We start from the raw sequence: 26056 nt of genomic DNA, 5'->3' as shown, positions 1-26056 counted from the left end.
AAGAGAAATGATATTTTGGTCATCTTGTGGGAAAAGTGGAAAATGAGGGGCAAGTATGAAATTTGGGGACTCGCCGAGTACGCCCAGCGTAAGCTGGGATTACGCCCAGCGTAAGGCGTATATGGACGCAGGTGCAAGGCTGAGTACGCCCAGCGTACTAGAGGTACGCCCAGCGTACTCTCAGAGTTCTAAAACCCTAAAATTAGGGTCAGCCACTATATAAGGAACATGTTGGTTCATACCCTAGCCTCCTTAAGCTCACCCTTAACCTCAGAAACCCTAGAAACCCGTATTCCCTCCATTGTTGGGTGTGTTTGACCTTGGAAAGCTCATTTTGGCAAAAGAAAAGCTAGAAGAAGAAAGGAGAAGTTGTCAAAGAAGGAAAGGAACGATTGGAGTTTGTAGATCTAAAGAGATATCATCCTTTGGAGCTTATTTGAGTTCGGGATTTGCGGTGAGTTGGTGATTCGAGAACCTGCTCTTCAGTTCAGAGTTTTTGCAGTGCGAGGTGAGTTATCCTCACTATATCGACAGGGTCTAAGGCACCAAGGCCGGCTCTTTATCGGATTGAGATCCGGGTATTTGTTGTTATGTTATTGCCTTGATATGTTTGCATCCTGGTAGCTACGATGGTATATGTTAGAGACCTGGTTAAGGTCGGTTCCCTGATATGTAGGGTGATGCTATGCTAGTGACCGGTTGGGTCGGTATCCTGGTTAGGATGATGATACGTTATGTGATCTGTTTGATCGGCTTGTTGACTGTGAATTCTTATATGATTGTATGTTTATGTGCACATGGTTGTTTGGACTGGAGTTGGGTTGAGGCGGGTCCTGCTTTGTGCTATAGGCCAAGATACCCAGGGCGGACCGGTTGTCCCGAAGGCCCAGCAAGCGGTCCAGATAGGTTGTAGGCCCCAAGAGGGCGGACCAGACGTTCCGAGGCTCGGAGAGTGGACCAGGACGACTGAAGGCCCGGTGCGGGCGGACCAGTCATACTGTAGACTCAGAGAGTGGACCAGGTGGGTTGTAGTAGACTCGATGTATATGGATAGACTCGGAGGGTGGACCAGGTGGACTGTTGGCCGGTGCGGCGGACCAGTCTCACAGTACACCCGAAGTGCATGGTTGTTCTGTGTTCTGTTATGTTATGTATGCTATGTATGATATGGGCCGGAAGGCACTATGTTATGGGCCGGAAGGCATTATGATTTGGACCGGAAGGTCGTAGCCTGGAAGGGCGTATGTGTGGTTGGTATTTTGGGGATATCTCACTAAGCTTTCGGGCTTACAGTTGTGGTTTAATGTTTTTCAGGTTCTTCAGGAGACTGTGGCAAGGCGAAGGCGTGATCGTACCGCTCCTCATGTTATGTTGTGATGTGATTCTGGGAATACTCTAAATAAATTGTATTGAAAACCTTTTTGTAATAATTTAATGAAATCGGGTTGTTTTTGAAAAATTTAAATTGGTTGGAATTTTTCGGTCGTTACAAGTTGGTATCAGAGCCTTGGTTTGAGTGAATTGGAGGAACACTCGTGTGACTCCAGTCTCAAATCGAGGAGAGTTTTCAAAAGAGAATTTAAAATGGTTTTCAAAATGAGTAAAGGAGGACGCGGAGGTACGATCAGCCGGAGCCAGTAAGTAACCCCAAAATACCATACATGATATTTGTTTTAGAGCTTTGATAGAACAGCATGCTAGTGCTAGGCTAGGGATCTTCAGGATTTCATGATAATGTTGCCTGATTTTTGATGCCTGTTAGCCTAGGGTTTCCTTGTGGGAGATTTCTAGTGTTCCTCTAGTAGCGAGGGTTGAGCGTTTGTTATGTATGTTTTCACTAGGGTGTTGTGGTAGTACTTCATACAAATATGGGTAGGTGTGGAAGGTAGTATGGGCCCGTACTACTGAAAGCACAGGACCCATACGCGTATCAGGGAAACCATGACCTCTAGGGTTGGGTTGAGAGTTGGTTCCCGGGTTAGTGGGAAGTGTCTGAGATTTTGTGGTGTTTTTCAGTATGGAGATTCTGAGGCATGCTGGGAGTGGATCCGGGTCAGGATCGGGAGCAGGAGAGGGAGTTCCGGGCAGGTCAGTACCGCCCGAGGTTATTGGTCAGATGAGCACATGCGAGTTGGATGCAAGGATTCGTGAGATCCTGCGTGATGAGATTGCTGCGTTGTTCCGGGGTGAGTTGTCGGAACTGTTTGGGTCGATCAAGACCGCCATGGTTGAGTATTTTGATGAGCGCTATGCAGCTCTCATAGAGACAGCTGCCGCGGCGGCTACAGCGGCTGTAATAGCGGCAGGGGAGGAGCTAGTCGGGGTTTTCAGTATTGGGACTTCGATAATACTAAGCCTCCCACCTTTGATGGAGTTCAGGACCCGATTGTTGCTATGAGATGGTTATCGGACGTGGAGGGGTTTTTCTTCATGTGTTCATGCCATGCTGATCAGAGGGTGAGGTGTGCTATGAACCTGTTGAGGCTCGGGGCGAAGGATTGGTGGAGATTGACCACGGGGTCATATTCGGATGCGCAGAGGGCTGCGGTTTCATGGGATCAGTTCAGAGAGATGTTCAGCACTCGTTATGTTCCGCACGTTGAGAGAGAGAGAGATTGGCTCAGGAGTTCCTTGAGCTGAAGCAGGGTTCGGAGTCGGTGACTGAGATCACCAGGATGTTCACTAAGAGGGCGATGTTCTGCCCTGAGTTCATTTCGGAGCAGGCTTAGATGTCTCGATATCTGAGCATGCTCAAGAGGGATATCAGACAGTTTATGTCTACGCAGAGGTGCGAGACTTTGTTGGAGTTGCAGGAGGTCGCCAGGTGGCGTGAGTTAGAGATTGAGTTGCAGTTGCGTGAGCTGAGGCAGACTCCGGTGCAGTCGCAGCCGGCGCCAAAAAGGTCCAAGACCGTTGATTCTAGAGTGGGAGATCTGAGTAGCCACACTTGTGGGAAGTCTGGGAGGAGTCACACCGGAGTTTGTAGGTCCGGTGGTGCATGCCGCAAGTGCGGAAAGGAGGGGCACTATGCGAGGGGTTTTCGGCAGTCAGCGCCGGTTCGGGATTTGAGGATTTGTTATCATTATCATCAGGTTGGACATTTGAGGGTCAATTGTCCACAGCTCGTTGCAGGACTGGCGTAGGCTCCAGCACTGACCACTTTGAGGATCACGGGTGGAGGTCAGGGTGGAGCGGAGCCCCCAAGGGCTCAGGTGCGTGCTTTTCAGCTTACAGCAGAGGAGGTCAGAGCAGTGTCGGATGCAGCCACGGGTATGTTTCTTTCTTGATGTCTGGATTATCTTATGGTTATTGTGGAGTATTGTTTATCTGCTAGTCTCATTGTGTGGTTTTCGGTGCGGTATCCGTTGTTCTTTGAGGGTTATGGTTTGGTTATGGGTTAGTGTTGGGAATTTCGTTGGTTATCCTTCATAGGGGTTATTAGTGGAAATCTGGCGTTGGTCTGAATGCCGGGTAGCATCTGCATTCTGAGGAGTGGTTAGCCGTAGATTGAGGTTCTTTTGAGCTCGGGTCGATCAGTGTTGATATGTGATTTTGTGAAGGTTGTTAGTGCTAGTGGGAATCAGTCCGCGTGTAAGTGTTGGTTTTGTGCAGGGTTGTTTTGGGAGGTCGGTGATAGCGACCGGTGGTTGATAGTCAGTGCCCTAAGCGGGGGAGAATTGGAAAATTCTCTGGAAGATCGATGAGCATGTGAGGTTGTTTAGCTGTTTGGGATTCAGCAGTGTTCTGTCAGCCAAGAGCGTAGGCTGGTATGAGTAAGTGACAGGCATGCGGGGCGGGATACAGACCAAGGGTATTTGATTGTGGAGGGCCTGGGATCAGGCCGGGATCGAGTTTCTATGATGGAGATAGAGTACGGAACCCCTAGAGGGCTAGAACAGTATGCATGGGAGGATTTCCCGGAGAGATAACTCGGAGTGATGAATGCTAGTTGAGCGGTCCAGATAGACTGAAGGCCGGTAGGCGTACCAGTCAGGCCGAAGGCTCGGAGAACGGTCCAGCCAGGCTGAAGGCCCTGGAGGGCGGCCCAGATTGACTGAAGGCTCTAAGAGTGGTCCAGATTGGCTGAAGGCCTGGTAAGGCGGTCCAGTCATGCTGAAGAGTCTGCAGGTATTGTTAGATCGGTTCGAGGAAATGGATTGAGTATGTTGCGATATGTTAGCATTGGAAGGTCTGGCCCCGGGTATTGATCTCGATTAGTGGAGATGGTGCATGGACTCGAGAGTCCTTGCGAGCAGATTCAGAGCATGTGTGTTGCATGGATAGCGGTTATGCTATAAGGGAGTGGTGTAGCATCGGGCGAGCAACGTGGCACTTTTCGTAGTGACGAGACGGCCAAGTGGATTTCCTTGGTAAGGAAAGAGAGAGGAATGTAGTGCCGAGAGGGAGTGTAAGTTCACGGAAGTGAAAACAACAACGCGGAGTTATGTTTGGAGTGGTCCAATTATGGTCATTGAGCAGCATGATTGCGGCAGTGGTATGGGATCACATCCGGATTGGATGTCTGCTGAGGTCGCGGAAGGGATTCCACGGGAGTAGAGCCGAGAGGCTCGGAAGGGGTGCAGGGACGGGGTTTTAGATTCCTAGTTTGATTCTAATCAAGGAATTGAGTACGTAGTGGCGATTCATCCTGGGGGATGTTTGGGAGTTGCTCTGAGGCTGAAGAATGTGTTGTTCTGTCAGCATGGGATGGTTAGAGTTGGACTCGGATCGGGAACCTGGTGGTTTAGGGTTATATTTAGCTCGTAAGAGCCAAGTGATTGTTGTGGTCAGAATCGAGGAAGTGCCATGGAGTGGTACTTGGTTGATAAGTGTGGAGCCTGATTGGTGTGGTTATCATAGGGTGAAGCCGGTGGCTGGCTTGAGGCTATAGTTAGGACACCGCTAGAAAGGAGAAAATGAGTTTCGGGTTTCGATGGTTGCGTCTTGAGGAACCTGGTTGGGTTAATGCCAGGTGGTGCGTGGCAGGAGAAGTTCTGGGGTAGAAGTGCCGAAGGCTTCGAGGGCAAAGCCTAATTTAAGTGGGGGAGAATTGTAACGCCCCGTTCCTAAGAGTACCTAATTGTGAGTCCCCGGGATTTAAGAGAAATGATATTTTGGTCATCTTGTGGGAAAAGTGGAAAATGAGGGGGGGCAAGTATGAAATTTGGGGACTCGCCGAGTACGCCCAGCGTAAGGCGTATATGGACGCGGGTGCAAGGCTGAGTACGCCCAACGTACTCTCAGAGTTCTAAAACCCTAAAATTAGGGTCAGCCACTATATAAGGAACATGTTGGTTCATACCCTAGCCTCCTTAAGCTCACCCTTAACCTCAAAAACCCTAGAAACCCGTATTCCCTCCATTGTTGGGTGTGTTTGACCTTGGAAAGCTCATTTTGGCAAAAGAAAAGCTAGAAGAAGAAAGGAGAAGTTGTCAAAGAAGGAAAGGAACGATTGGAGCTTGTAGATCTGAAGGGATATCATCCTTTGGAGCTTATTTGAGTTCGGGATTTGCGGTGAGTTGGTGATTCGAGAACCTGCGCTTCAGTTCAGAGTTTCGGCAGTGCAAGGTGAGTTATCCTCACTATATCGACAGGGTCTAAGGAACCAAGGCCGGCCCTTTATCAGATTGAGATTCGGGTATTTGTTGTTATGTTATTGCTTTGATATGTTTGCATCCTGGTAGCTAGGATGGTATATGTTAGAGACCTGGTTAAGATCAGTTCCCTGATATGTAGGGTGATGCTATGCTAGTGACCGGTTAGGTCGGTATCTTTGTTAGGATGATGATATGTTATGTGATCTGTTTGATCGGCTTGTTGACTGTGAATTCTTATATGATTGTATGTTTATGTGCACATGGTTGTTTGGACTGGAGTTGGGTTGAGGCGAGTCCTGCTTTCTGCTGTAGGCCAAGATACTCAGGGCAGACCGGTTGTCCCGAAGGCCCAGCGAGCGGTCCGGATAGGTTGTAGGCCCCAAGAGGGCGGACCAGACGTGCCGAGGCTCGGAGAGTGGACCAGGCCGACTGAAGGCCCGGTGCGGGTGGACCAGTCATACTGTAGACTCAGAGAGTGGACCAGGTGGGTTGTAGGCCCAATGTGGGCGGACCAATCACACTGTAGACTCGATGTATATGGCTAGACTCGGAGGGTGGACCAGGTGGACTGTTGGCCGGTGCGGCGGACCAGTGTCACAGTAGACCCGAAGTGCATGGCTGTTTTGTGTTCTGTTATGTTATGTATGCTATGTATGATATGGGCCGGAATGCACTATGTTATGGGTCGGAAGACATTATGATTTGGACCGGAAGGTCGTAGCCTGGAAGGGCGTATGTGTGGTTGGTATTTTGGGGATATCTCACTAAGCTTTCGGGCTTACAGTTGTGGTTTAATGTTTTTCAGGTTCTTCAGGAGACTGTGGCAAGGCGAAGGCGTGATCGTACCGCTCCTCATGTTATGTTGTGATGTGATTCTGGGAATACTCTAAATAAATTGTATTGAAAACCTTTTGTAATAATTTAATGAAATCGGGTTGTTTTTGAAAAATTTAAATTGGTTGGAACTTTTCGGTCGTTACAAAGCCTGCTATGGTTGTGGTGAGACTGAACACTACCAGAGGGACTGGCCGATAACAAAAAACTCAGGAGCGGATGGACGAATTCTGATGATCACCGCAGGAGAATCAACCCCGAAGTCGTCAGTGAGCAGCGTACGTCTTCGATCTATGTATTACTTTGAAAATTAATTTATATTTATATAAGATTGAAACTTGGGGAAAAACATTTAAAAGTAATTATAATAACTCACTTATTAACACATGTCACACTATTCAAGAGAAATAAAAGATCCCTTCAGAGAAGCTATGATGGTCGAGTATGTACCTCCGGGTTATGCATAGCTGAGATGTTGCAGACCTTGAGTGAGTGATTCCGCCTTAATTCCTAATCCTTGTTTAGTTTGTGGATTTGAGGCAGAGTTACTCAGTCGACCATCTAATTCATTTTAAATATTCATAACTTGTATATTCCAGGCGATCATAGTGGTACCGAGGAGGATCGTAGTATAAAGTATTGACACTAGTTATCAAAGCACTTTCACAGTATGTACTCACTCATCGCAGTACGATATGTGGAAGTGTTAACATCAAGGGGGAAAATAGAAAACACTAGAACATTTACAAAGAGTACATTTTCGAGCACACTAGGGGAGTACATCATCGTATAACAGACGTTTCTTTAAAATCGGCCAAACTTTGTTTAGAAAAAAGTCTGTTGCTATCATTCATCATGAGTTGGCGTGGTCCTCACCATACTAAGTTCATATGTTTATGTCGCCTCGACCGTCAAATTCACGAAACCTTCGTCATTCGTAACAACAGTCCGACCTAAACCTTAGTTTTGTCTTTTGTATTCCAAACCCCGAAGTACTCGTGCGAAGAATACTTTGTCCTCTGAAGCCTTGTCGCCGTATGTTCCACAAACCTTCACGAAATACCACTAGCCCAGCAGACCAAGTTCAAGCAAAGTTGCTAAGGACGAATACAGCCAACCTATCACTATTCAGTGTATACGCGAGGGTGGTATATGATTATGAATACGCAGATCTAGTATGTGTGTTTCCGCCCTACCTCATGTTCCTTGTTTGGTTGTGGACCTGGGTCAGAGTCGCACATCCGACCGTCTAACTAATCCTAAATTATATGCAACTTGTATACACGAGGTAATGATAGATGGACCAAGTATGAATCCTATCATGAACAATAGGGCAAAGTTGCTAGGTCTACGAGTGGGTATTTTATGAATCAGAGGAGCGCAACCCCAGTAGTACTGCGAAGAAAGCTAATTTCAGGACGAAATTCCATCTAACGGGGGGATGATGTGACAACCCGAAATTTTTTGCCTTGTAAGTACAACCATTCAATTCAACCGTGAGTCAGACTCATTTCTAATGACTTCTAGCCTTGTTTAGGGTCATTCTAAGGAGTTTTAACCAAGTACACTTAAGGACTAAGTGTATGGATGTGCCAGCTGAAGTTCTTCAAGTTGCATTCCAGCCATAAACTCCATCACTGGGAGTTTACGGCCGTAAACACTTGGCTGCCCGTAAACTCCTTCCATATGTATGATATCCCTTCATTTCTAGCCATTTCTTCCACCACCAGGTCTAGAAATTGAATTTCTCTCTCAACTATCGTCAAGTTCTTCATCCAAATCCTCCAAAATCGTAAGTGATTCTTCTACCCTTCTTGATATTCTTCCTTGGTGTTGTAAACATCTCAAAATTCATCCATGAAAACATCGTTTTATGTTAGATCTTCAAGATCTTCATCTTTCACCAAGAACACCAAGAACACACACTTGTTCTTGGTGGCCGTGAACTCCATAAAGCCTCCCAAAGGTGATTATTCTTTCCCTACACTTTCTATCTAGTAGAGTCAGTAGCCTAAACACCTGGAGCAAACGAATGAGGATGATCTCCAGGAGTTTACGGCCATGCAATCTCCCTTGGCCGTAAACCCCTTGGCCATAAACACATAGGGTTGTAAACCCCTTGGTCGTAAACACATAGGGTCGTGAACACCTTGACCGTGAACGTATCCCTTTGGCCGCAAACTCCCTTTGATGAATCACATGTGATTCTAACACTTTGTGCAAGTGTTTCCTAGTCCTTAAGGGTGTTTCCTTGCATTGTAGTTGCTTATAAACATTATATTCATGCAAAACATGCCATATATGTCATTTAGGACTCGTTTGTGTTTTGGGACTTCATTCATGGAACTTCTCATCCTTACGCACATATTCGTTTGAATCACCCACATAAGGTGAGTTCATACCCCATAATCAATCTTTTAAACTGTTCTAAATGCATTTAGGGGGGGGGGGGGGGGAATACAAGTTGAACACAATGATAATTGTCTAATTGTTTGTTATAAACATTTTTAAAGGATTGTTTATGTCATTAATAAGTAGTCAAAACATTTAAAAAAATCTTTTAAATTTATGTTACTTTATAGTTTAACAAAACTCCGTTTTTAAAGTACAAGCATAGCTTAGTTGGAAAAATGAGTCTTTTCAATAACAGTCCAAGTAAAATACTAGTAAACTATAAGGGGAATAGTTTAGGGGTTCGGTTCAAACTAGATGCTAGAACATACTATAAAGAGAAATAGGCAGGTAGATACAATACGCGATAACATAAAGAGAAACAGGGAGGTAGATACAATACACGATAACATAAAGAGAACATACTAAGATACTATAACAGAACGAACATACTAAGATGCTATAGCATAGAACAACTACATGATCTAATTATACCAGTGAATCACTAACTCATTGTTCTAAACAAAAGGTGATAGTAAAATTGGGTATACATGATCATATAACATTAATGTGAATTCTACACGGCCTAGCAGTTTGTTTGAGGAAGTCGCGTTTGGTCCCCAGAATCTCTTGCAGGGAGAGCGTATAGTATGGGTACTATCCATCACATTATGACCTTAATAAAAAACATGTTTTAAGGTAATCAGTATGTTAGGATGTCAATTCAAAAGACAACTGGGTACTTATATTTTCCTATTACTTTCAGTAAGTGACAGCTCCACTGGAAAGTTAATGCAAACTATTTTCGAGTCAAGATAATTATAAACTAGGGAAAACTTATATTTTACAAACCACACACAGAACAGTCAAGTCTACTACATTCAGTATAAAGGGACCTATAATGCTAACTTTATGATTCCTTAGTGTATGCATTCAGGGATATATATTAATCGGGTCCGACAGGTAGTAAGATGTGTACTTTCCGCTTCATTTCCTATTCCTTGTTTGGTTGTGGGCTTAGAGCAAATACACCCAGCTTACTATCTATCCGAGCTTAGCTATATATATGTTTCGTATACAACAAGTAATCATAAGGGGTACTATGTATGGATCAGGTCATAGGACACTAATTCAGTGCACCGTTTTCTAGTACAAAAGATACTTTTCAAATAAAGAACTATTGAATACAAAACTAGAAACTTACCAGTAAAGGGTTTAATCCATTTTATTAAACCAGTAAAACTTAAAGGACCTTAGGTGGTTAATTCTTAATACCTTAGTTTATACACCAGGGTTATATATATATATATATATATATATATATATATATATATATATATATATATATATATATATATATATATAATATCTGATAGGTAGTTGGATGGGTGCCTTCCGCCTCATTCCCTGTTCCTTGTTTGGTTGTGGGTTTAGGACAGATTCACACAATTAACTATCTGTTCGATATTAGAATATATATATATATATATATATATATATATATATATATATATATATATATATATATATATATATAACTACTATAAACTAAGTGATTATAGAAGGAAATATTGTGGTTATCATTTTATTATAAGAAATAAGGGGTTTCTTAAAGGATCTTTTCGTCAAATATAAAAGAACTATTATAGTTAACTCCGTGAGCACCGAGTGAATACGCAGGGGTTATATACAACAATGATCTAACAAACAATGGGATGTGTGTCTTCTGCCTCATTTCATGTTCCTTGTTTGGTTGTGGGCTTAGGGCAGATACACACAACCGATTGTTTGTTTACTCTGGGTTTTATATAACTTGTATGAATTTAATACTCATAGAAAGGACTATAGAGTCATTTTTACTTATCTTTCATCAAAGCAAGAAATATAGGATTTTCTAGAGGAACATGCAAACTTTTCTAAACAAAACTTACTACAACTTACTATAACTTTCTACAACTTTCTTACAACTCACTTACATCACTCAAATCTTATGAACTCACCGGTATAATGCTGATCTAGGCTTTCAAAATAACTTGTATTCTCAGGAGACCAGTAGACAGGTACGCGCACTGGGATTCAGAAGATGGAGCGGTATAGCTTCAAGTCTTTCTGTTATTTTCTATGTATTCTATATTATGTGAATCACATACTTTGTAAACACTATCTTTTTAATGAAATGGTTTTTTATTACTTTGCTTACTATGATGCATGTCTTGTGATACTAAACATGACGCCCTCCACCCCAAAACGTTTCCGCCGTTCCAGTTTTAGTATGAATGTGGACACGTATACTTACTTAAATATTTTATTATTTAAAAGTATAGACTCTTTATCAGAGTATTTTAATCCCTATTGTATTTATAGTTTGTATATCTTTTATGGGTTGATATACTCAATTCACTATAAACAATGCTCTGATACTAATCTGTCACACCCCAAAACCAAGAACGGCGGAAACGTTCTGGGGCGGAGGACGTCATGTAATGTATCACAACAATGCAAAGTAGTAAACAAGCAACAACATCATCCATTGCATTAATAGTATAATTTTAATTACATGTGAGTTCTTTCATAGTATAATTCTAATAAATGAATATTCAAAATAAAAGACGAGTCTTGACCGCTTCGTCTTCACAAAACCTGGTAGTCGTACCTGTCTATTTGTGACCTGAGAATACAAGTTATTTTGAAAGCGAGTATAAGCAATAATGCTGGTGAGTTCATAAGTATTTATGTGACTTTGATTTGTAAAACTGTAAAGAAGGACCTGTAAATGTTTGAAGGAAAGTTTGTACCGATGAACATGTTTGTAAGTAATTGTAAACGTTTGAAAACCCTAGAAAGTCCTATATTTTCTACTAGTATAAAAAGTAGCATTCTACCAAGACCCGACTCTTTTGAATGTTTGCTTCTAGAAATGTAATATTTGCCCATAAGTGGGTGGTAGTTTAAAAGTCCCAAAAATGAACTACCATGGTGTTTTTCATTGCCTAAATAGTAGATTTGTGTACGTATAAAATTGCTAAGGTATTTGATAACCCCGTAAATCAACGTGTTGTTAATACTCCATGTGAGTTTTATAACCATGCTAATGACCCAGACTGCCTGTAACAACGTTCTTCAGGCGTTGGAATGTTATGATGTTTGTCACCCCAGACCTGTCGGTCTAACTGTAGCTAACAGTTTAGGTGCGGGATTGTCAATCCTGTATAGATCTATACACAAGTATCACGCTCTCCCTCCAAGAGATTATGGTTTATAATACAGGACTTGAAATGCATACTCGAAAGTACGTGAAGCTAAAATGTCTCACAATTCTTAGTACTAAATAGATTTACATATAAATTCCACTTTGTTTTTGTATATGAAAGTAGTTCCTTGATATAGTACTTGTAGTATGTAAAATTTCATGAATATCTAGTACACTATCTTATGTAATCGTATCTCTTGTAATTGTATGTCTTGAAATTGTATGCCTTGTAATTGTATGTAATCGTATCTCTTCATATAGTATGTAATGTATTAGTATAGACTCATGAATAAACTGACTCTTGTGTGATTCCTTGTACTTGGAATGGTAAGTAGTATCTCCTAACTATACCTTTTATAGTTACTAGTATTGTACGTGTATAACCGAAGTATGCCTTTGCTACCCAAAGGTACTGAACCAACTGATGGAAGCTTTTATGTCTATATATGTATACATGATATATATATAGGCATGCATTTGACAATAAAAATATAAAAGAAGTTTTGTAAAACTTTTGAAAAGTTTAATAAATAAGAAATGCTGACTTGATGTCAGTTTATAAAAACGATTTGAAAGTAGTTTGTTTGATAAGAAAAATTTTAAGTATAAGAAGACCTTTGTTTGAAACACGATTCTAACAACGTTTGAAAGGAAACATAAAGTATGTAAGACGGTTTGATAAAGAGTTTTAAACATGTAAAAATGTTTTTTGTAAACTATACCTATTATAGTTTTTCCAAACGTTTGTTTCGTTTGTATACTAAACCCTAGTGAAATGCTCACTTGTTATGTAAAGTGTAACTTTTGTAGTGACATAAATGAACACATATACTCAAAGTATAAATAAAGTGTTTGATTCATATATGTATAACAACATATTTAATTTCAAAATACAAGATGTTATCGTGATATATTTTACATACGAAAGTTTCCATGTGGTAGTTATGAATCACATATGATTTACTTGATAAAAAGAGTATATAGTGAAGCTTTAGGTTACACACGATAATAACCGTGTGTTTACTTGTATTCCCCCCTTAAAAGTGTATAAAAAGCAGTGATAACACATTTGAAAGCGTAGTTTATAGGGGAATGAACTCACTTGTTCGGTTTGAAGAGAGTGAGACTAGAATCGAGCAGAAGTTCAACTGTGGAAAGTTGCGTCTTCGAGCTTCTCGGGAATCTCGGTAGCATAGAACCTTCGTCGGGGGCTCGGGTGTAGAACCGAGGGTGTCGGGATGGCCTCTGGTGCTTACAAGTGTGTGAAAGTGAGTGAGAGTTTGAGAAAAGTGTGCCAAAATCCGGAGTTCGTGCCCTCTATTTCTGGGGTTGAAGGCGTGAGTACACTGGGCGTACCACCGGAGTACGTTGGGTGTAATTTGGTTACGTTGGGCGTAACTTTGCATTATGGCTTACGACTCGGGTATAGCTAGGCGTAGAGCTTGAAGCCGATGGGACTTGACCCTGCACTTGAGTACGCTGGGCGTACTCTTGAATTACGTTGGGCGTAATTCCGACTTCAATCTTCTAAATTCTGTAACTTTCGCGTACGGGCTCCGTTTTTCACATTCTTTATATCCACGCGTAGGTGAGACTATACTCTACAACTTTCATTTAGACCCCGCCGGCTAGTTTTGACATAATTTTTAATTATATTTTAATTAATAAGTCGGGACACGATAACTTCGTTAAAAATCCATAACTTCTTTATCCGACGTCAGTTTTCGTCTGTCTTTTTACCATTGAACTACTATTGTCAGGACCTTCAACTCTCATTTAAGTTGTGTCGGCTAAAAATCGCTCGATCTCTATTTCGAGTTTTTAGCTGTCTACCGCTGTCACGAAACTTAGAAAATTTGTATCTTCTTCATACGATGTCCGTTTTGGGCATTCTTTTTATGCATGATCACGGTTTAACGTAATCTACGACTTTCGTTTAGAAACCTAAGGCTATAAATTATTGTATTGAAACTTTGCGTTTTTCGCTTAATTGGTGTTGCCTGGTTTTGCCGAGAATCTTCAGTTGGTCATAACTTCTTCTTTATAACTCGGATTTTAGTGTTCTTTATATGTACAAAACCCTTGATACGATTCCTACCACTTTATTTAACCCAAATCAGATTTTAGGAAAGTTATATTTTGGCCTAAATTTGACTGGTGTTACATTTTATTGTCTCAAAATATCAGGTTGTCACATCATCCCCCTGTTAGATGGAATTTCGTCCCGAAATTAGAGTTTAAGCAGAATTAATAATCATGCTACGGATAGAAGTTTTATTTGCTACTCGTGTTCTTAAGTGAACTCTGGTCCTCGCATGGCCTTCCAACGAACCTTTCATTATCGGGGGACGGCTTTGTTTCTTTTGCTTGCCTTCACTGGGGTGATAACTCTTCTTGGTCAAATGTATGTTGAATGTTTTTGTGGTCTGTGAACATAGTACACCTTGTACCCTACAAGTAGTGTCTCCAGATCTTCAGAGCAATTATCGTTGCTCCTGACTCAAGATCATGTGTTGAATAGTTAACTTCTTGTGTCTTAACCTGTCTTGAGGTGTAGGTAGTGACCTTTCCTCTTTCATTAGAACACAACCAAGCCCTTGGTTGGATGCATCGCATTACACCACAAAATCTTCTATCCCCTTTTGGGAGGGATAATTTCGGTGTGGTGCACCAGGCTTACTTTAGCGTTTGGAACGCTCTTTCTTGTTTACAGACAAGTCTGGTGCTCCTCATGGTGAGAAAATTGGCCAAAAGAATCTCCTTCTGAGGAGTTTGTTAAGCTCGCTAGGAAGTCCTTGCATCTCAGTTGGAGCTAGACAATAAGGTGATTTGGCTACTGGGGTAGCCCTTGGAACTAAGTCGATTCTGAATTCAACTTGACGCTGTGGTGGTAATCCTGGTAGTTCTCCAGGAAAGGTGCCGGGAAAGTTGCGTACTTTTGGGATGTTCTGAATGTCCTTCGCTCCTGGGCTTGCATCTACAATGTTTGCAAGGAATGTGTGATATTCCTTTTGTAAGCACTTTTGAGCTTAAATACACGAAATCATGTGAATGTTCGTACTTGCTTTGTCTCCATAAATAACAAGAGGTTCTTTGATAAGGAAGTTAAGATGAACTGCTTTCCCAAAGCGCATGATATCGGTTTGATGTATACTCAACCAATTCATACTGATTATGACGTCAAAACCTTGTGGTTGATTAGAAGTCGTGAAGATCTAAAAGAAAGTATGATTACTCATGAATTAATGAAAAAGGATAGGTATTTCTAAGTTTATTCTCATGGAAGCACGATCACTCGCAGTCTTAGCCTGTCTCTGTCCTGAAGTTCATAATAGAACTCATACCTGGTTCATCAATCAAAGTCTCGGGTATACGAGTCGTATATAATTAAGATTGAAAAGGTGGGTCTTCGGATTGAACTTGACGTACTGCACAAGTGGTACTTCGGGGAGGTTTCCTACAGTTTCTTTGGAAAGGATAAGAAACATGAAGTACTCTATGCATGAGTACTTCGATGTTTTGGAATGACGCCTTCGCTAGAAAGACGTTTTCGGAGAAGGAGAAGTATGCACGAAACAAGTATTGTGTGGATCGAATTGACTCAAGTTGTATGATAATGTCGGATTTACTTAGAAGTAAATGACATTAGATTTGAACATAAGGCGTTACAGATAAAACACAACGGTGCAACTCTTAACAGGGTTACAGTACTTTAGAGTAACTATAGGAATACTGTTGCGAACAAAGTATACTTCAAAAGACTAGTATACGCAGCACGAGGGTCCCTTAACCAACGGGATCTCGCAAAAGATAAGACTCTAGTTGCACTAGTTTTAAACAGTTTATAAGTCTATTACAATGAACGCCTTAATTAATTTTACGTGGTCCGGAGTAGTCTCTCCTGGAGCAGTGATCCTTAGTATTTTCCCGTCTGCGTCGGAGTTCTTTGTTATAGGACAATCCTTCTTGAAGTGCCCTATCTCACCACATTGGTGGCATGACTGGCTAGTACTAGCATTGGTGGTGGGAGTGAGGTGTTTAGTCAGAGTTACGTGGACACGGGTGCCTTCCTCATTACTCCACTTTGAAAATTTCCTCTTAAAGAGTCCGGCTTTATCACTACTTTTGTATGTAGGGTTGGTCCCGATGCCAGGGACTGGAGGAATGGGTCGTGCTGGTATTGAAGGGGCAGAAGTTGCCACTTGCTGCTGTTGCATGGCAAGTCTTTGGAATCGCTTTCGCTCACTTCTGGCTTGGCAATATCGTCTCCTCTTTTCAGTCTTATGGCTTCGCAAGTCCGTGACTGTTGTCATTTGTTGACATCCCGGATTGGTACTACAATCAGAACTCTCGACACCTTTGTCAGTCTTGTTTGTGTTGCCGGAGTTGATGTGTGTAAGAACGGTTGTCACAGCAGCTGCTACTGCAGCTTGTAACGTAGCGGCGTCGATATGGAGGATAGGGGTTTCGTTGCTCGGCTGATTGTTTCGGATGACGACATGATTCTGTAACACGAAAGATAAGGATTTTGTGAGTGATTTTGGTTGACCCTAAATGTACTCCGATCGCTTAAGTAAAGAGTAAGAGTATGTTCTCGAAAGTTTGACCTACATCCCTATGATGTAGTCCTAGTACGGATTGGAAGTATGTTCATGATGGTTTGACCTACATCCCTATGATGCAGTCCTAGTACAGAGTAGAAGTAAGTTCGTAGAATGGTCTCAAGACGCTTGACGTTCAAACCAGGGTACCATCGGTTGGTAATTAACATGATTCAACCTTTGAAAGAGAATTGGGAATGATCCTTGAGCTAAATTACCCTAGTTCAATAATTTGACTAGAGTGGGTTTCAGATAGATCCGAACGAAAGTATGATGAAAGTTTTTGAACAAAGAGTGACACCGAAGTTAGCTGACTTTCAATATCGATATACATGACGTAATAAGTTTGGGAAAATTGATCTTGAAGAAGGTCTTACATCATATCCGGAGTAGAAAGGTTTTGGCCGCATAGAGGCCTAACTTATAGTACAAGATAGTTACATAGAAAAATGCTACATAGGACATATACAGGAAAACGATTCCTTTAAACAAGGAAGGAAAATAAAGCATTTCTTACTGGCGGTGGTCATTCCTCTAGTGAACTCTCAGTTCAGCCAATTGACGTTCCATTATCAAGCAGGTGTCTTTCGTACAGTCTCTGGCGTACTCGTAGCTCTATGACTTCGGCTCATGTTTCAGCTAATGCTTGCAGCAGGGTCTCATGGTCTCTCTCAGATCTCTCACAAGTGTTTTCAAGACGATTGGTGCGGATGGTATGCATTCTTGCATTGGTATTTAACCTCTTTGATACAATGGAGAGTCGTCCTGCCCTGAATTTCGTTTCGGGCAACTTTACCGATCAGGATTGGTAGAACTCTGTCTGCTGAGCTCCCCTTAAGTTGTAGCAGTTTCGGTCTCCTTTAAACGGCATAGGTTGATCTTGCTCTTCGCTCCATGTTTCCAGGCATTCTACCCAAGGAGGCGTCGAGCCATGAAGAGTTGGACAAGGGTTAGGGTTTGAATTGGGAGCTACCGGGCGTAGGTTCTCATCCTCGAGTTCGGAGTTATCATCATCCGAAAGGTCTTCAACATGGTTATCATTCAAAAGGGATTGGATGATCATTCTCTGGTTCTTCTCTTAACCATCCAACATTGCCTTTGTTCGGGAAGTACGGGTCGTCGTGGGGATGGGGTCCAGCTATGTTATCTATGCGATATTTGGGGTATAAGAATCTAACAGATAAGTAGTTTATAGTAATACACAAAATACTCCTATAGTATTTCAGGTTTATGTTCTATTGTTCTCATTGTGGTATTGTGGGTAAGTTTTTAGACTTATTGCAACTCACAACCACACTTAGGCACATGCTAGTCAACCCTCGGATAATATAGTTGATCATGCTATATCATCCCAGTTTTGAGTATATGTCTCTAAGTCTACTTGTGCCTCCCAACAATTTTAATACTTTTGTTCTGTCTTAGTGACACTGATTTTAGTATGAATGCAGGCACGTATACTTACTTAAATATTTTATTATTTAAAAGTATAGACTCTTTATCAGAGTATTTTAATCCCTATTGTATTTATAGTTTGTATATCTTTTATGGGTTGATATACTCAATTCACTATAAACAATGCTCTGATACTAATCTGTCACACCCCAAAACCAAGAACGGCGGAAACGTTCTGGGGCGGAGGACGTCATGTAATGTATCACAACAATGCAAAGTAGTAAACAAGCAACAACATCATCCATTGCATTAATAGTATAATTTTAATTACATGTGAGTTCTTTCATAGTATAATTCTAATAAATGAATATTCAAAATAAAAGACGAGTCTTGACCGCTTCGTCTTCACAAAACCTGGTAGTCGTACCTGTCTATTTGTGACCTGAGAATACAAGTTATTTTGAAAGCGAGCATAAGCAATAATGCTGGTGAGTTCATAAGTATTTATGTGACTTTGATTTGTAAAACTATAAAGAAGGACCTGTAAATGTTTGAAGGAAAGTTTGTACCGATGAACATGTTTGTAAGTAATTGTAAACGTTTGAAAACCCTAGAAAGTCCCATATTTTCTACTAGTATAAAAAGTAGCATTCTACCAAGACCCGACTCTTTTGAATGTTTGCTTTTAGAAATGTAATATTTGCCCATAAGTGGGTGGTAGTTTAAAAGTCCCAAAAATGAACTACCATGGTGTTTTTCATTGCCTAAAATAGTAGATTTGTGTACGTATAAAATCGCTAAGGTATTTGATAACCCCGTAAATCAACGTGTTTTTAATACTCCATGTGTGTTTTATAACCATGCTAATGACCCAGACTGCCTGTAACAACGTTCTTCAGGCATTGGAATGTTATGATGTTTGTCACCCCAGACCTGCCGGTCTAACTATAACTAACAGTTTAGGTGCGGGATTGTCAATCCTGTATAGATCTATACACAAGTATCATGCTCTCCCTCCAAGAGATTATGGTTTATAATACATGACTTGAAATGCATACTCGAAAGTACGTGAAGCTGAAATGTCTCACAATTCTTAGTATTAAATAGATTTACATATAAATTCCACTTTGTTTTTGTATATGAAAGTAGTTCCTTGATATAGTACTTGTAGTATGTAAAATTTCATGAATATCTAGTACACTATCTTATGTAATCGTATCTCTTGTAATTGTATGTCTTGAAATTGTATGCCTTGTAATTGTATGTAATCATATCTCTTCATATAGTATGTAATGTATTAGTATAAACTCATGAATAAACTGACTCTTGTGTGATTCCTTGTACTTGGAATGGTAAGTAGTATCTCCTAACTATACCTATTATAGTTACTAGTATTGTACGTGTATAACCGAAGTATGCCTTTGCTACCCAAAGGTATTGAACCAACTGATGGAAGCTTTTATGTCTATATATGTATACATGATATATAGGCATGCATTTGACAATAAAAATATAAAAGAAGTTTTGTAAAACTTTTGAAAAGTTTAATAAATAAGAAATGCTGACTTGATGTCAGTTTATAAAAACGATTTGAAAGTAGGTTGTTTGATAAGAAAAATTTTAAGTATAAGAAGACCTTTGTTTGAAACACGATTCTAACAACGTTTGAAAGGAAACATAAAGTATGTAAGACGGTTTGATAAAGAGTTTTAAACATGTAAAAATGTTTTTTGTAAACTATACCTATTATAGTTTTTCCAAACGTTTGTTTTGTTTGTATACTAAACCCTAGTGAAATGCTTACTTGTTATATAAAGTGTAACTTTTGTAGTGACATAAATGAACACATATACTCAAAGTATAAATAAAGTGTTTGATTCGTATATGTATAACAACATATTTAATTTCAAAATACAAGATGTTATCGTGATATATTTTGCATACGAAAGTTTCCATGTAGTAGTTATGAATCACATATGATTTACTTGATAAAAAGATTATATAGTGAAGCTTTAGGTTACACACGATAATAACCGTGTGTTTACTTGTATTCCCCCACCCCCTTAAAAGTGTATAAAAAGCATTGATAACACATTTGAAAGTGTAGTTTATAGGGGTATGAACTCTCTTGTTCGGTTTGAAGAGAGTGAGACTAGAGTCGAGCAGAACTTCAACTGCGGAAAGTTGCGTCTTCGAGCTCCTCGGGAATCTCGGTAGCGTAGAACCTTCGTCCGGGGCTCGGGTGTGAAACCGAGGGTGTCAGGATGGCCTCTGGTGCTTACAAGTGTGTGAAAGTGAGTGAGATTTTGAGAAAAGTGTGCCAAAATCCGGAGTTCATACCCTCTATTTATAGGGTTGAAGGCGTGAGTACGTTGGGCGTACCACCGGAGTACGCTGGGCATACGCGTTACGCTGGGCGTACTTCGGTTACGTTGGGCGTAACTTTGTGTCATGGCTTATGACTCGGGTCTAGCTAAGCGTAGAGCTTGCAGCCGATGGCACTTGACCCTGCATTTGAGTACACTGGGCGTAGTCTTGAATTACGTTGGGCGTAATTCCGGATTCAATCTTCTAAATTCCATAACGTTCGCGTACGGGCTCCGTTTTTCGCATTCTTTATATCCACGCGTAGGTGAGACTATGCTCTACAACTTTCATTTAGTCCCTGCTAGCTAGTTTTGATTTATTTTTAATTATATCTTAATTAATAGGCCGGGACACGATAACTTCGTTAAAAATCCATAACTTCTTTATCCGACGTCCGTTTTCGTCTGTCTTTTTACCATTGAACTACTATTGTCGAGACATTCAACTCTCGTTTAAGTTGTGTCGGCTAAAAATCGCTCGATCTCTATTTCGAGTTTTTAGCTGTCTACCGCTATCACGAAACTTAGAAAATTTGTAACTTCTTCATACGATGTCCGTTTTGGGCGTTCTTTTTATGCATGATCACGGTTTAATGTAATCTACGACTTTCGTTTAGATACCTAAAGCTAAAAATTATTGTATTGAAACTTCGCGTTTCTCACTTAATTGGTGTTGCCTGGTTTTGCCGAGAATCTTCGGTTGGTCATAACTTCTTCGTTATAACTTGGATTTTAGTGTTCTTTATATGTACAAAAACCTTTATACGATTCCTACCACTTTATTTAACCCAAATAAGATTTTAGGAAAGTTATATTTTGGCCTAAATTTGACTGGTGTTACATTTAATTGTCTCAAAATATCGGGTTGTCAAAATATACTAGTTAGGATAACAACCTTTGATGGAGCTTGAAGTCTTGAACTTTAAGAGCTTAGCCCCAATAGCGTGGAAGCCTCAAGTGTAATCACAAATCACCAAAACCTTCTTGGAAAACTTGAGAGAATAGAGCACACACTAGAAATCGGTCACCTGATTATGCCCACACAATAGTTCCATTTCATGTGCCAAGGACTCCTTTATATAGTGTGGTGGATTAGGGTTACATCCATTTAAACCCTAATACCCGTGATCTTTCATTTCCTTGAGATCCATGGTTTAAAGCTCCGTGGATTATCCATGGACTTTCCGTGCAAGCCTAGCCCATTATAAATAAGAATTAGCCCACACTATATAAATACTAGAGTCCATGTTTAATTAGTCATCTTTTGATCAAATTAATTCTAGATTAATTCTAGATCAATACTAATTAAACAATATGATTCCATATTAATATATTAGAGCTTATAATATATTAATATAAATCATAAACCTTCTATTCTCAAAAGACTATCCATATAAATTGTTCCGGTGAATTGCAACCCAAACGGACCATGCCAAGTTGGGTCGAATACATACCAATTATAGTCATGGACTTAGACACTAATCCAACAGTCTCCCACTTGGATAAGTCTAAAACTATTATCGTGTATGACTCTAAAACCCGACTAACAATCGTAGCTCTTAAAGTCGTTGTCGACTCTGACCTAGTCATATGACTTGTCCATTAGATAAGGGATCATATATTGCTCCATTCTAGATATCAGATGGACTGAGACATGGATTATAATCATTCTCTCTGTCCATTTTTTGTATCCCGATTTCCGAGTTATGATGACCGACTAATTGAACAAATCAAATCAGTCCAGGCTTGGCCAAGCACTTAGGGTGTCATCACTAAATCATCGAGGGGCCCGCATATATCGCTTTTATCCCTTTAAGGGTAACAGGAATGGATAAAGTTAGACTCATATGGCTTGTTCTACTACTTGTTGAATCATACACAAATGCACGTTTTATAACATCGAGTTACCAATGCATTTTCGTGCAATCAATGTATAACCAACTCATAGTAACAACTCATATCTCTACGTTTGAAGAATATAGGATATTATCATCTCATGATCACTCTTGATAAAATCCATGAAGTGATGCAAATGAGCGTGGTTTGAATCCAATACTTGGAACTTATGAGCACCCATGAATGTTACAGCTAACTCTAGCCACCTAGACAGACTACAGACCCATTCATGACAGTGTTGCTTCATACCTACTTCCAACGTATGACCTACTGTGGATGTTTGAATAACCTAGTTATTCAGGGAGTCAAAACATGCAAATTGAAACACAAGAATAATACTAATCATATAAGGCCCCAACACTTTGAGTGTAAATAAAAACCATTTTATCTAAGCACCATATTGATTACTCATTATTCATTGTATAATGTTTTGATTCATCAACTTAATACTTGAATTAAAACAATAGTCATGCCATACTCCAAGATTGCACACTATGTTTACCTACGGTCCTTGCTCTTGTGAAATAGATCAATTGAATATGACTCCAATGATGCTCATTTCACAATCCTAATTCCTTTTGTAAATGTAAGAATACCAAACTCTTGCCATTTACTGTAATCTGTTAGATTCTAAACTTATATGCATTGATTCTCTTGTAATGACTATGCACAAAAGTCACAAAGACTTGGCAACAGACATTACAAAGTATTCCAATGGAGATCAATTCCATGGAAACGAAGTCTTATATTCAAAGTACATTCCTTTGAACATCCTTCTTTGCATTAAGTTTATCTAATCTTACACAGATTTAAAGAATAACTTCCTGTCACACCCCCAAACCAAGGATGGCGAAAACATCCGGGGGTGGTGGACTTCATGTATAGTATCATAACAACATGTATAACAGTGGTCAAAGCAATACAACCAATCATAAATATAAAGAAAAATAATTACATGGTTTCAAGTGTTACATATTTCAATGATTGATTACAACATGATATAAAAATAGTTGTTCAACGTCGTAGCGTTCCATCCTCAAAAGCTTTTGATTACCTGGTTTCGCTGATTTCCTAAGAATACAAGTAGTTTTGAAAAAGTGTCAACAATTAAGTTGGTGAGTTCATAAGCTTTTTTAAATGAATAGTTTGGAAACCGACCTTTGTTATGAATTGTGTGATACCAAGAAAAATCCAATATTCTCCTTACAAAAGTGATGTGTTGTCTTTAATTCCAAGACCGAAAGTGTACAGTACTATCCATACTTATTGATATAAAAAGTGATTTTAAATCGACATCAAACCATTTTTGATTTGAGAAAAATCCCCGTAAACTTTATGTGTTGTTAACTCCCTATGTGAGTCGCTATAACCATACTATGACTACGAACCTACCATGACGTTTCTTAGGCATCTAAAAAGATAATGACACTTGTCACCTCAGACCTGCCGGTCTAGCTGTAGCTAGCAGCTCAGATGTGGTTTGTCAAACCCAATATAGATCTATACACAATTATCACGTTCTCCCTACAAGAGACTCTGGTTATAACTACCAGGAATTTTAACCTGTACTCTAGGAGTACTAAGAGGAATGTCTCACAATATACGTTAACAAGTTTACGTGTGGTGTGCGTAAGTGTAAATGGAAACATAAACTATACCTATTATAGCTTATCAAAACGTTTTTTGATGGTAGAAATCCTCTTTGTATATGATGTAAAACTTTATAATGAGGTAAAATACATGTAATATAACCAACATGTACTTATATATGATAATACACACCTTGCTCAGCAAGTTACAAGGTGTAAATGAGTTAATGACAATTTTCTAGTTTTATCTTTTATGTTCCTATTCTTGGAATAATTATAGAAAAATCATACGGAGTCGAAAACTGATTCCGTAAATTTTGAGGGTTTAAAAAATGTGTCTAGTTTGTTCAAATTGTTATTATGACTTTTAGAAGTTTCTAACTGGTGTGAAAACGTTCATATTCATAGACTAGTCCGAATTCGTTTATGAAATGATAGGCAGTTTTGTAAAAATCACCATAAATCGTAGAAAAATCGTATGGAGATGTACAAGTAGTCATTTTAAAGGTATGAACCTGAAATATTTGCATATTAAACAGTTTTGAAAGATATTAAGCTTAAGATAGTCAAAACAGTCCGTGAATAAGACTCAACTTTTCTGATCAAAGCTGTTGTTTGAGTTTAGTTAAGTTTTTGCTGTTTTAACTTGTATTCCCCCATTAAAACTTAAGAAAAACATGAAAAGATAGGGGTATGAACTCACCTTGAGTGATTTCAGTAGATGGATGATGAAGAAAAGAAGTGTTCAACTCAAGAACACTTGGAAGATTGGTTGAAGATTCGAAGTTCTAACACAAAGATGATAAAGTTTGTGTAAGAAACCTATGATTTAAGGAGAAAGGAGTGAAATAATCATATGGAGGATGATAATACTTACCAAAAGTATAAGAAAAGCTTGGAGAATAACCTTGAATCTCGAAATTTAGAGAGAGAAAGTGAGAGAGAATGAAGTTTGTTCTTTGGTGGAAAATGAGAGAAAATAGAGGAGAGATGAGAGTTTTCCAGCTCTTGACCAAGTGTGTGGCTGAAAAATGGTGGGAAAAGTACTATGGAATGACTAGGTATGGTGGAAGGATAAGGGTGGTTCATGGAGTGGGCATGGGGTGGTTGCTTGTGTCATACACTAAAGCAAGGTCAACACTCCGCCTCTAAGCCATACCCATTAGATTTTTATTCCTAAGTAAGGATTTTCATAAAAATATTAGTAAATATGAATATTTAGGATTTATTATGTTAAAATATGAGTTTGGGTGAAAATACCGTGTTAAAATCTCGAAAAACGGGCTCAAAACGCTAAAAATATTGGAAACCGGGCAAAAACTGCCAATTTCCGAAGTTCAGGGTCGGAGGTTTGGTCCTAGCCCTTAGAACCGAAAGTAGAAGAGGAACCGTGAGTAGGGTTCGGCTGCGCAGGGTCGCCTCTCGGACCGAAGGTGGGAAGGGGAGAGCCGAAGGTCAGGTCTCGGTTCGGAATGGTCAGGGGACCGAAAGCGGAGTAGGAGCCGAAAGTAGCAATCTCGGACCGAAGGTGACCTCTCGGTCCCTTAGCAGGTTCGGTTCTCAGGAGGTGGTTTCGGTTCTTAGGAGGTTTCGGTTCCTTAAGGGAGGTTCGGCTCCTTAGAAGGTTTCGGCTCCTTAAGAGGGTTCAGCTCCTTAAGAGGTTTCGGCTCCTAATGGTTGTTTTCGCGTAGACTTCCGTTTTCGAGCGGTTTTTGACTAAATCGAGGGTCGGGACGCCCCAAGTGATTATAAGAAGTTGAGAGAGATTTTGGGAGAGATTTCGCATACTTTGAGAGATTTCTCATACAGAGAGAGATTTGGGAGTGATTTCACATACTTGGAGAGATTTCTCATTCAGAGAGAGATTTGGGAGAGATTTCACATACTTGGAGAGATTTGGGAGAGATTTCACATACTTGGAGAGATTTGGGAGAGATTTCACACACTTGGAGAGATTTCTCATTCAGAGAGATATTTGGGAGAGATTTCACATTCTTGGAGAGATTTCTCATTCAGAGAGAGATTTGGGAGAGATTTCACATACTTGGAGAGATTTGGGAGAGCTTTCACACACTTGGAGAGATTTCTCATTTAGAGAGAGAGATTTAGGAGAGATTTCACATACTTGGAGAGATTTCTC

Source organism: Lactuca sativa, chromosome 4 (assembly GCF_002870075.4).
Source record: "Lactuca sativa cultivar Salinas chromosome 4, Lsat_Salinas_v11, whole genome shotgun sequence".
Classification (NCBI taxonomy): Eukaryota; Viridiplantae; Streptophyta; class Magnoliopsida; order Asterales; family Asteraceae; genus Lactuca; species Lactuca sativa.
Note: the sequence above shows the minus strand (reverse complement) of the source record.